Here is a 13,600-nt window from a genome sequence, read left to right as displayed (position 1 = left end):
GTCTGGAAATTTATATTGATATGAAACTATAAAGTATGAATTGTATGAGAAATATCGAGTTAAGATAGAAGAACAATCTGAAACGTAAATTTACTCCCTATGATAAATTACACTCGTTATCGTACGGTCTTATACCGTTCGGTTTCCCTGAAAAGACTTAGAGTAGAATTCTTTCATTTGGGAAGAATTCGGTTTGAGAACGAGCGTCTTCATTTGAATTACTATGTTTGAGCGTTCGGCTCAGCATAGAGTTGTCGTACGCCTTAAATTAAATGATACTGAATTAAGTAACGTTCGGTCTTACACTGAGCGTTCGTCCTAAAGAGCGCTCGGTCTTGTACCAAGCGTTCGTCATGATTGATTTTCGGTCATCTACCTAGCGTTCACTTTAATGTAGTGTTCAGTCTTAAACCGAACGCTCGTCCTTATCTTTGATTCCTTAACGAACGTAAATAACGTTCGTCCAAATAATTAGTAAATGTATATTGGCGCGTTTGGTCATTGACTGGCAGTCGACCCTTTTTAAATAAAAGTTTCCCAATGAAGTTAAGTATTCTTCTTGATGTATCTTCATTCAAGTGGAGTCAACCTGACCTCTTGGTACTTAAAATATTCTGAAAATGGTCGTATTACTTTGGAGTCTTCCTGATCGTTAATGGGTTCTTCTACATCTGGCTTTTAACGTTCGTCCTCTTCCTTCAGAAAGTTGAACGTTCGTCCTTTTAAGAAAGTGGAACATAGAATGAAAATGCTATAAATATGAAATGGTAAGATGTGTGAACACTATATTAAATGATTATACGATTTTGGAATTTGAACGAGCGTTCCAGGGAGGAACGTCTCATTTATATATTAAATATTGGATTTGTAAAGTATGACTGTGGTTATGCTAATGCTGGCTTGGTCCATCCTGATATTCCGTGATACTCATCTTCACGTAGAGGAGAGTAGTTCATGTGTGGGAATGGCAGGAGGTCCTTAGTCCATAAGTTAACATGGGCGACGTAAGAACGGACTAACCTCGAGTGGCAGCTGTTGAGTGTATCCCAGTTACTACACCACTCGGGTGCAAGGACGCCTGTAGCTACACAGATTCATACAGTCCGGACGGTCTGTCTAGTTTATATATATATATATATATATATATATATATATATAAATCTATGTTATGTTACATGTGTGTGTGAATTGAAATGTTCAAATATATATGTTTGATTGTATGAATTAAATTTTTATAAGCTTACCCTTTCGTTTTCCTTGTGTTGTCCATTGTATATGTACGTTCGTCCTGTCTTGCAATGATCATCCGTGTGGATGTGAGCAGAAGGCGAGACCACTTTGGAGGAAGCGATCGAGGAAGAGAACTTAGTAGAAGTTGAAGTGAAAGCGGAGCAATAGGACGCTCGTTTTCATTTTAGTTTTTGTCGTTCGCTTTTGAATTGGACGTTCGGTTAATTAAGTTTTGTAAAACCGTTCGTCCTAATCTCTTGTACTTCTGTACTTAAGCCGTTCGGCTTTTGCTTCTCGTTTTATTAATACGAAGACTGCCTTGATTTACTGTTAATTGTGATTAATTCTGATTTATAGTAATTACTGTATTTTGGGATGTTACATATTCACATATATTTGGAAGAATATATTTGATTTGAACAAAATGTTTAAGTTGTGTAAAACTAAACTGAAACAAATTTCAAAATAAAAGAAAGTTGATTTTAATATGATAAAGACATATTGATATTAGATTTCTCCTGTTTTTCTTCTCTTGTACTAATACAATTTTAATTAATTTAGATGCATTTTCACTTAATTCTTGATATCTAGATATTTTTGTGAGTGTTCTTAAATGTAACTCAAAATCTATTCTTATATCTAAAACATAATATCATCAAATTTAACATGATTTCTTAGTGATTATTTAAATGAATAACTTGTTTTAAGTTCAAGACTCTTTGATCAACTAGAAGTTTATAGATTTTTTTTAACATCTAAAAGTAAGAGAGGAATTAGTTGGATCACAACTTAAAATAGTTTTTACTTAATCCCAAGCTAGTAAAATAAAAGAGTGATACTCATCCAATAACAAGAATAAACTAATTAATAAACATGTAAATAAAAACATACTTACATAAGTAAAACAATACCAATACATAATCCAGTAGACATAACTCTTATGCTTTCTAAAGAGATACAATAAATACAAAGAAAGAACTTTAAAAATCCCATAGGCTAGCCAAATTTTCTCTCTAAGAGTCTCTCTAAAAGGCTCCCTGAAATAGAGGTACAAATATGTTTTTATAAAATGTCTAAGATGGTGCTTCCAAAACCTTAGGCCACCATCTTCGCGCATCATTTTCCTCGCGCTTCCAAAACCTTAGGCCACCACCACTGTTGCGCAGCAAAACCCATTTCAGGTCGTCGCCGCCGTAAGAATCGTTCCACTCAACGCGAGAATCTGCAATCATCACATCTTCATTCGCGACGCCATCAAACCTGTAGCAAATCACGAGTCTTCCTCCTCTAGCACCAACCTATTCGCGAGTTTCGTACAACATTCATAGCCAACAGCAGAATCTCCATGGCCGTCGATACTACTACCACTCTCCCTTCTTCAATGCGCCGCTGCGGCACACACCTCCATCATCCTCGCCAACCCCAAACCTGCAAACCACAAGAACCATAAATCTGCAGGACCACGAGCTTAAATCGCAAATCCCTCTGGCGAACAGATCGGCTCCGTGCTTCCATCGTTCGATAGCCTCACCCCTTCAGCCGTTCGGTTCCCTTCTTCTTCTCCCTCATTGCTCGGCCTCTTCCTGCCTTCCACCTCACTATGCCTGAAGGAAATCCACGTGGATAGTTAAATGCCATCTCATTTGGATTTTGCACAGCTGGACAGTGCACCGTTAACGATTTAAATGCCGTCTGCAAAAAGGACTAAATTGAACATAAATTACATTCTTTAGGACAACATTGAACAGAAAAAAAGGACCATTTCGAATATTCCCAATCAAAATTGGGACAAAAAAAGTATTAAACCTAAAATGAAGTTATCAAAAGTTTTAAGTTTTTGAGACCACAAAAAAGAAAAAGACAATAAATTGATAAAATTAAAAAATTTAAAAATAACATGTAACAATAACTTAAAAAATTATTATACAAGACCATAATAATTTAATAAAAATTCAATTGAAGTTTTTTTTTGAATTTATTAATATCTGAAAACTTAATAAACTTATTATAAGTTTTCAACATTTAATATCTTTTGGAAGATGTGAAGTCTTAGGAGAGTTAGTAAATTGGCATAATTTGCCACGTGTTTCAAATTCAATAAATTACTTAGATATAGATAGATAAAAGGTAGAATTGGAAAAATATATTATAGTGCTATCTTAGATATAAAGAAAATATAATTTTGAAATCAGACTAAATTTTTAAAACAACAATTCTTTTAAACCAATGGAATAACATTTTATTCATCAACAACATCTTTTCCGTTTTAAAAATTTTACTCAAATATGTGTATAACTCTTTGTTGATATTTGTCAATATTTTTACAATATTGAAACTAAAGTTAGATGTATCCTATATTAAGTGTTGTTTTCATGATTTCTTGTTTTATATTAAAAAATAATACATAATACATATTTTATTAAGTTGAATTTTTTTATTAATCTTAAAGAGGCTAGAGTACATATTTTTAAAAAAATGAAGAGACCAAATAAAGATTTATTTTAAATTTTAGACTAAACATTTATTTTAATATATTTAAAAAATAAGATGTGAATATTAATTAGGTTGCAATAAAAATCAATTAGTGAATCAATTGATATTTGATTGGATTTACAAACACCACTTTTTGTGTTGAAATATATATACAAAATTACGTTGTTCATTTTGTATACGGGAAGCATGGGCCTATACTTGGTATGAGGCCCGCTAAACATATATTTGAAATAAAAAGACTAAACTGTGTTGTATTCGGCCTGTCGGGCTTGTCTATTCGGAACTTTTGATCTTTAAATGAGAAAATTGTAGCAACGGGCTTGATTTGTTCTCGACCATCGTGAGGAGCTCTCTACTTACACCTTTAATTTTAATTTTATTGTAATGTCAATTATGTCCCTTCCAATATATATATATATATATATATATATATATATATATATATATATATATATATATATATATATATAATATTAAATTAGTTATTGTTTATCAAACATATTTATTATAGAAAATGTTATATTTATTTATTTTCGCACCCTCTAGTCATAGTCAATTGCAGAAACAACTTCAATAATATTTTTTCTTTTTTTCAACTTTAACTTTTTTTTTTCTTTTCAATGACCTTTTCATGCGTTTTTTCTTCATTTTCGTTCATTTGAAATAGAAAGGAATGCATTCACTTCGTTGTTTTTAACTTATACGTTTTTTTTTATTATTTTTATGAAAATTGGATGAATTTGGTATTTATTTTTATTATATTGTGTACATACCGATTTTGAAATCTAGTTTGAAAAAATATTTATTGGATTTCAAAAAAGCCTTTTAAGACAAAAAGTTTTAGTAATTATCGAATTTTAAAATCTGGTGGTTGAGGAAAATATTTGATTTTGAAATCCTTTTTAAGAAAGCATCAAATTTCAAAATCTAGTTAAGTAATTTTTTGAATTTAGGAATACACTGAATATTTTAATTCGGTATAGGAGTTTATTGTAAGCAAATTTTATGATTTCAATTAAATGAAAATATATAAGATCTTGAATTTCATGTTTCTCACTATTCTCACACACATAGTAGAAAAGAACTTACCTGGATCCATTGTATAGTTATTTTCTGTCAATTGTTCTCCATTCTCTTACTCTTTTTTGAAGCTTTCTTGATTATATAAAAATTGTCAAGAATGTTTTTCTCTATCAAAATCACAATTTCTTTTTCTTTTCTGAGAACTTTACTTTTTTTCTTTCACTTTTCAGAAACTTAACTTGTCAACAAAAGTAAATAATTTTTCCTCTTTTATGATATTTAACCAGTTTAATAAAATACCAAAGTGCCCTTTATTGAAGTGAGAAGAGAGAGATTAATTTTGATAATTCTCAAATAATCCCTATAACTTTAATACCTAATATTCTAATAATCATCACATTAGAATCTTTACATCAAAGTTATACTTTAAATTACATGAACCAATTCTTAAATTAATATAATTTAACATTCTCCCACTTGGTTCATGTGATGACTTGAAGATCTAAAACTAAACTTTAAGTGCGCACCATTCATTAGAATTATCAAGTCATCATCCTTATATGAATTGAAATGATTGGATCATGGCGGGCAAAAGTCATGAACAACACTATTCCTTCCATGTATCACATAATCAAACCAACTCAACATAACTTTAATCAATCTTATAACTTTCATGTCTCTAAAAGAGATATAACATGTTACCACAATCAATAATATATGTATATAACTTAATGTGGATAACAATAGAATAAAGAGAAACATAACTTTAATTGAATTCACAAGTGTCATGACAGTACAAGCATATAACTATACATATCCATATAGATAGATAACATCATCATGTTAATATTGACTTATCCATAATGCCTATACTTTCAATATGGCCAATAAAAGTTTTGGGTGGTAGTCCTTTAGTTAACAGATATGCTATCATCAAATCAGTACCAATATGCTCAATCAACACTCTATGTTTCTGCACTTCTTCTTTGACCGACAAGTACTTCAAGTCCATGTGTTTAGCACCCTTTGAGTACTTGTCATTTTTAGAGAAGAAGATGACTGCGGAATTATCACAATAAATCCTTATTGGCCTAACAATACTGTCAATAATACTAAGCCTCGATACAAAGTTCTGCAACCACAAAGCATGAACCGTGGCCTCAAAGCATGCCACGAATTCAGCCTCCATGGTGGAAGTAGGAATGACCGATTGTTTTGCACTTTTCCATGAAATTGCTCCTCCAGCTAATAGATAAACATACCCAAATGTGGATTTTCTTGAATCCACACATCCAGCTTAGTCTGAATCCGAGTAGCCAATCACCTCAAGATGATTTGACCTTCTGTAGGTGAGCATGTATTCTTTGGTATCTTGTAAGTACCTAAGCACTTTCTTTGTAGCTTTCCAGTGATCCATTCCGGTATTACTTTGATATCAGTCCAACATTCCAACAGCAAAATTGATATCTGGCCGAGTACAAGTTTGAGCATACATCAAACTTCCAACCACTGATGCATAAGGAAAGGACTCCATGACCTTTCTTCTAAATCATTCTTGGGACATTGTATTTGACTAAACTTGTCCCCCTTTTGAATTGAACTACTCCAGGAGAACATTTTTCTATTCTGAATCTCTATAACACTTTGTTAATATAGCCTTTTTGAGACAAATTTAACAATCCTTGTGATCTATCATGAAATATTTCTATTCCTATCACATAAGATGCCTAATTCATATCTTTTAGAGAAACTTCTTTACATCATGTAACATACCAATATTATTAGCAACAAGAAGAATGTCGTCAACATATATAACCAATATAAAAAACTTACTCCCACTGATCTTTGTATATATACACCAGTCAACGGTGTTCTCTACAAATTCATATGAAATTATGGTACACTAAATTTTAGATACCATTGTCAGGAAGCTTGTTTCAGTCCTTATATTGATTTCTTCAATTTACACACCAAATTTTCTTTTCCTGTTATTGTGAAACCTTCTGGTTGGTCCATATAAACTTCCTCTTCTAAGTCACCATTCAGAAAAGCGGTTTTTACATCCATTTGGTGAAACTCTAAATCGTAATTAGCCACCAAAGCCAAAACAATTCTCAAAGAGTCCTTCTTAGGAACAAGAGAGGATGTCTCTTTATAGTCAATGCCATCCTTTTGAGTGAAACCTTTGGCGACTAATCTAACTTTATACCTTTCAATATTGCCTTTTGAGTAATGTTTAGTCTTAAAGACCCATTTACAACCGACTCTTTTTGAACCCTTAGGCAATTCAACTAGATCCCATACTTTATTGTCATCCATTGATTTCAATTCTTCTTTCATAGCATTCAACCAATTCTCTGAATTATTACTTCCATGGCTTGTCTGAAAGAGACTGGATCCTCATCAATGCTTAAGTCACATTCATATTCAACACAGTAAACCACATAATCATTCGAAATAACAAGTCTTTTCTGCCTTACAGACCTTCTTAATGCTACTTCTTGTGGTTCCTCTATCAATTGCTCATTTATTACTTGCTCATTTGTGACTTGCTCATTATCAATTGGCTCAACATTTATATGTTCATTTTGTGGGATTTGATCATTAACTTGTTGTCTCCGCTTGTTGTGAGACTGTGATACAACAAGAGGGATAACAACGTCAGAAGAGACATTAGGTGTAGAAACACTATCAATATGCTCTTGAATGTCCACTATCCGTGATTCCTCACTCCCACTAAATTGTCCATTTTCAATGAACCGAGCATTTCCAGACTCAACTATTCTTATACTATGGTTAGGGCAATAAAATATGTATCCCTTTGATTTTTCAGAATAACCGATGAAGTAACCACTAATGGTTCTTGCATCAAACTTCTTTTATGTGGATTGTATAATCTTACCTGTGCCGGACAACCCCAAACATGAAGATGTCTTAAATTGGGTTTCCTTCCATTCCATAGTTCATAAAGAGTTTTAGAAACTGCTTTGCTAGGAACCTTGTTAAACAAATATACAACAGTATTTAATGAATACATCCACAAAGATAAAGGAATATTGTTTATGACTCAACATACTCCTAGCCATATCCATAAGAGTACGATGTCGCCTTTCTGCTACACCATTTTGTTGTGGTGTACCGGGAATTGTATACTGTGCACATATACCCCGACTTTTAAGAAACTTTGCAAATGGACCTGGACATTGTCCACTCTCATCATTTTTACCATAATATTCACCACCTCTACAAGATCTCACCACTTTTACTTTTCTATCTAATTGTTTTTCCACCTTATTTATGAACACCTCAAGGACGTTCACTGATTGAGATTTTTCATGTAATAAATATATATAATAATAACGTGAGAAGTCATCAATAAAGGAGATAAAATATTTTTCACCACTCCAAGATTTAATGTCAAAAGGACCACAAATATCAGTGTGTATAACTCAAGAAGTTGACTGCTTCTTGTGGCGGGATATTTTGATATGTGTTTTGTTTGTTTACCCTTAATACAATCAATACATACATCCCATTCATCAAAATCCAATTGAGGTAAAATTTCATTTTTCACTAACCTCAACATCCTTTCTTTGGATATGTGACCCAATCTTTTATGCCATAAGAAAACAGAACATTCATTTCCTGCACTACATTTTCTATCAACAACATGTTCAACATTAAATAGGGATTTAGAAAAATTAACATCAAGATTTAAACGATATAAACCATCCAACAATGTACCAGAACCATAATAGTACGAAAGTTTATACAAATCAAAAATACCATTTTCAATCCTAAAGTTAAAACCTAAATAATCCAACTTTGCAACAGAAATTAAATTCCTAGCACAACCAGGAACATAAAGACACTTTTCAAGATTCAGACAAGAACCAGTGTCTAGAATCAATTTGTAAGTCCCAATTCCTTCTATCCGTGCCTTCATTATGTTCCCCATATATAAATACTTTTCAGTTCCTTTTATGGGCTGAATTGAAAGGAATCCCTGCATAATATTAGAAACATGAGTGGTAGCTTCAGAATCCAACCACCAGGTATTATTAGGCACTTCAATTATATTTGCTTCAAAACTTATAGAAACATAAAAAGTATCTTTCTTTTCGAACCAAGATTTTCTTTTCGGACAATCTTTCTTGAAGTGACCCACTTTCTTGCAAAAGAAACATTTCTGTTCCTTTTGGATACTGCCCTTATTCACTTTCATTGGGGCTTTGTCCTTCTTGTTCTTCTTTCCTGATTTGACTTTACTGAAGCTAGCACCTTCATGAGTGGTGAAATGGCTAGAATAATCTTTCATTTTCTTCAATCTCCCTTCCTCTTGTACCAACATGTTTGATTTCTTGAAAGTTCCATTTATCCTTAAGAGTGTTATAGTTCACTTGGAACTGGCTAAATTCAGGAGGAAGAGAGTTCATGATAAACTGTACTAGAAAAGACTCATTCACCTCCATTTCCATTGAGTTCAATCTTGCTGCTATATTAGCCATTCCAGTTACATGGTCATGTATGGGCTGTGAGCAGTCAAACTTTTTGGTAGTCAGCTCACTCATAAGTGTTCCCACAATAGACTTGTCAGTTATGTCTAATTGTGAGTATTCCTCTATCATTTTCATGAATTCTTTTTCGTTTTCCGTTTTAGGCATATAAGGCTTTACATTCTCTGCCATAGACATGCGCATCAAGTTGAGTGACAACCTGTTAGACCTATGCCAAGCCTCATAAAGAGACTTCTCATCACTTGTACTGGTCTCTGTAATGGCTGCGGGCATTTCATCCATCATAATTGCCATATCCAAGTCTAACACACCCAGTTGGAACTGAATTTGTTCTGACCAATCAGCATAATTTAACCCATTAAACTTGACCACATTGTTGCTCAAACCTGATAAACTCATGGAAACTGAAAATAATATACAAGCTCATACATTAATGCTTTGATAAAATTAATGGATTCAAACAGAATAATTACACTAGTCATGCATTTAAGTTCACCTTTGGATGACACTTAAACTGATAGGTAATCATATAAGTCATTCATTTAAAGTTCACCTTTGGGTGATTCTTAAACTGACAAATTCCATACAATTAAGAAACTAAAATGAATATACTTTAATAAACAATCAATCTTACTTAAGTCTATATGTATGCTATCTTTGGATATACAAACATATTTACTAAGTATATGAAATGTCTCACTTTAATGTCATCAATTATAAACAATGGTTCACCTTTGGGTAATCCATAACATCCTTATAATAATGACTAATTACTATATATTCATAATTTAACATCCTTTATATTATGAATAATTTTCATAATATTTCTTCAGAAATTGACCATATAATGGTACACACGGTAAATACACACTCTAATAGAATTTCAAAATAATACATCTACATTCTCCTAACAGTGTTTTTGGATTCAAAACATGATAACATGAGCAATTTAAAAGAACAACGGAATTACTAAAACTTATAATTTTGATTAGAATTATAACTCATCCGAAATTCAACTTAATTGAATGTCCTTTGTCCAAGTTTAATTAACAATTACATATAATTCATGTTATGTCATGCACGTCAATAGTTGCTTTAATGCCATAATCAAATAAAACCCTACGACTGGGATCAAATTCACATTACAGTGAATTTAATTTTCTTTCATGCTAATAAAAAAATTAAACATATGAAAATTTAAAATCCCTAAATTTTATAATTCAAAAATTAGGGTTTCAAAAAATTGAGAAAATTACCATTCATGGAGAATCATAAAATCCAGAACCTGGCTCTAATACCACTTGTAAGCAAATTTTATGATTTCAATCAAATGAAAACATACAGGATCTTGAATTTCATGTTTCTCTCTATTCTCACACACATAGTAGAAAAAAACTTACTTGGATCTATAATATAGTTATTTCCTGTCAATTGTTCTACCTTCTCTTACTCCTCTTTGATGCTTTCTTGATGATATAGAAATTGCCAAGGATGTTTTTCTCTGTCAAAGTCACATTTTCTTTTTCTTTCTTGAAAAGGTTACTTTTTCTCTTTCACTTTGCAGAAACTTTAACTTGTCAATAGAAGTAAATAATTTTTCCTCTTTTATGATATTTAACCAACTTTAATAAAATACCAAAGTGCCATTATTGAAGTGAGAAGAGAGAGATTAATTTTAATAACTCTAAAAATATCCCTATAACTTTAATACCTTACATGAACCAATTCTTAAATTAATATAATTTAACACTTATCGGTTTTCGAAATTTGTTTTAGTAATTCCCTGGATTTAAAAATTATGTTTAGAAACTCACAAGATTTCGAAATTCGGTTTAAAAACTCACTGGATTTTGATATCTAATTAAGTAACTCGCTAGATTTAGAAATGCACCAGATTTTAAAATCTGATTATGTAACTCAGTGAATTTTGAAATCCGATTTAAGAACTCAAAGGATTTGGAAATTCGATTTAAGAACTCATTAGATTTCGAAATTTGATTTAGTAACTCATCAAAACACATCAAATTTTAAAACTCGATTAACTACCAGCATAACTAGCCAGCATAACCAGCCACTGATAACTTCATTCGTGTCCTAAGGAAGTGTTCATATATCCAGCTCTTCAAAAATGTAAAAATATATTTCAATAACGAAACAATAAAGAAAATTGAAATGCAAGAGAAATGTATAGTTGCAAAAGAGTCAGATATCTAACTAATTACTTTGGTTACAAAGCTAACATCTTCAAGCTGCTCGTACAAGTGGACAAATGCAATAACTCTCTATATATATCTGCCACATGATTGTATATCGCTAAAAAACATCAAGTATGATACACGAATATACATGACATCCACAAAAATTATATATACAAATAAAATACATTAAATAGAACCATACAATATAGTGTCATTGTGTCATTGATTCTCATAATAGTCATTAGATAGTGACAAGATTGCAATAATTTCAATATCTTCAAGAAACTTTAATATTTGCAAACTCGGGGACTTTATTATACTTTATTGGTATGTGATTTTTCATAGCAATTAGTATGACAAACAAAAATGGTATAGTGCAATGCAAGTTAAAAAGGTTGAATTATTGATGATTTCCCGGATTCTATGCATGTTTTCCCTCACGATTTGCTACTAAAGAAGTGCTTATACACATGCACAAAATGACTTTTGTGAAACATTTTGTAATAATGTTTTGATGACCCAAAGAAGGTCATTCTGAATATAAATTCAGCATTTTCAAATTCCGTAACCTAAAATGTAGGAATGGATATAATAAAGAGACATGTGAGATTTACAATTCTTAACACAATAAATTCAAGTAGAGCTAGGTCCATTAGGAGATGGTTGAATAAAACTTCTATCATTATCATAAGATTGACTAACGTAATGGGGTTGAATTTTGTTTAGTTCATCTTGGCACTAATCAGTTAAAAAATGGCTGGAAGAATTTGTTCAGCTTTGAGATGAGTTGACATCTGGAGTTTCTTACTTTCATAAAATTATTCTAAATAAGAAATTTTATAATTAAAAAACAAAACTTTAGGTTTTGAGAAAGTTAACTAATAAGTTATTTCTAATGGATAAAGTACAGCTTATTAACTTATGTTTAGGAAGACTAAAATGAATTGATAAATGTAAAATAATATAGACAATGATAGACAGTGATTACATAAGTTATATATGTGTGTGTGTTTCATATATAATCATGTAATGAAATATCATAATGTTTTGTCAAAACGGAAATAAAAATACGTAATATAATAGGTAAGAAATTGAAAATGATAAGCAAATATATTAAAAAAAATAAAACATAACAATAGAGAAAAAATAAATAAATTATAAGTTATAATTTATAAATTAATGAAAATTATTTATAAGTTATAAGTTAAAAGTTCTTAAAATAAATTACTTTTAACATTTCATCAAATACTTTTAAGTTAATAATTAGTAGATATTTTATTTGTATTGCCAAATACACTCTTATTCTAATTTACCATGAAACATGCAAAATAACTTAAGGAAATATGGTGTGATTTCCTGAGATATTGGTTTATCACGTACAACATGAATTGTGGTCCCTTGATTTAATTTAGTGGATTAAATCTTATGAATAATTTATTGAAGTCAAACTATATATACCGTCTTAATTTATTAAATGATTTATAGTAACTAAAAGACAATCATTGTAATCAAGCAAATCCCTTATCTTTTGGTCACAGATAAACAACTATGAATACTACTAATTTTATTATATTTAACTTATAAGTGAGGTTAGGTGAGTGATGGCGTGACAAACATAAGAGAAGTATTCAAAGTCATATATTTGATTAACATTTAGTTTAATACATCTTTATAATAATTATTTAAAATTCAACAAGTTATTTTGAATTTTCAAAAGCATTGAAATACGTGTATAACTGAAACATTTAATATTTTTTATATACACTAGTTCAAAATACATGTTAGAACCGATATAATATGCGTTAATGTAGTAAGTAAAAATGTAAAAAATATATTAGATTGATTCTAAAACAATATGTATCGTATGATTGTTCGGTCAGTTGTTGACTGGACGGTCGACATCTTCAAACCAAATGGTCAACATTTCATCTTGTTTACCCTACAAACCAACGATTCTCATTAGAGAGCGATTGATCAACCGGTCGAACACTTGTTAGTTGATCATGTTGCAAATTAAAGGCGTTTACAGGTAAAATATACTTATCATCTTTTGTATCGTAATTAAGCCAAACTTTATTAAAAGCTCATTTCGAAAACCTATATAAATACAGATAAGGTAAAAAGGTAGATAATGACATT

Source organism: Vigna angularis, chromosome 3, assembly GCF_016808095.1.
Source record: "Vigna angularis cultivar LongXiaoDou No.4 chromosome 3, ASM1680809v1, whole genome shotgun sequence".
NCBI lineage: Eukaryota > Viridiplantae > Streptophyta > Magnoliopsida > Fabales > Fabaceae > Vigna > Vigna angularis.
The sequence above is the reverse complement of the archived record's forward strand: the minus strand, read 5'-3'. Positions refer to the sequence as shown.